This window comes from Sinocyclocheilus anshuiensis, unplaced genomic scaffold (assembly GCF_001515605.1).
Source record: "Sinocyclocheilus anshuiensis isolate Anshui unplaced genomic scaffold, SAMN03320099.WGS_v1.1 scaffold207, whole genome shotgun sequence".
NCBI lineage: Eukaryota > Metazoa > Chordata > Actinopteri > Cypriniformes > Cyprinidae > Sinocyclocheilus > Sinocyclocheilus anshuiensis.
The window spans coordinates 580,600-580,838 of NW_015551045.1; the positions used below are offsets into that span (position 1 = coordinate 580,600).

The 239-nt window shown below is 36.4% G+C and overlaps 1 protein-coding gene across 1 annotated transcript in view; it reads left to right on the forward strand.

Moving 5' to 3' along the window:
* Positions 1-239, forward strand: part of LOC107661759 (exportin-6-like) — a 27,892-nt gene that overhangs the window by 4,075 nt on the left and 23,578 nt on the right. The window lies entirely within an intron of this gene.

Genomic DNA, 239 nt, shown 5'->3' on the forward strand with positions numbered 1-239 from the left:
GCGCATTTTACTTTTACTTGCAAGTAGAGTCAATTCGGCGTAAAGCAGTTGTTCGTTTTTAGTTCGTTTGAGTTTTCCCACTTTTCCTCAATGTCCTTCGCTTTTAAATAGCTTAACAGCACCGTGCGCATTTTACTTTTTGAGCGGCAATTCGGCATCAGTTGCTTGAATGCAACAACAAAATACAACATCAAACTCACTTTAGCCTATATATAAAACATAGAACTTTTATTACCAAA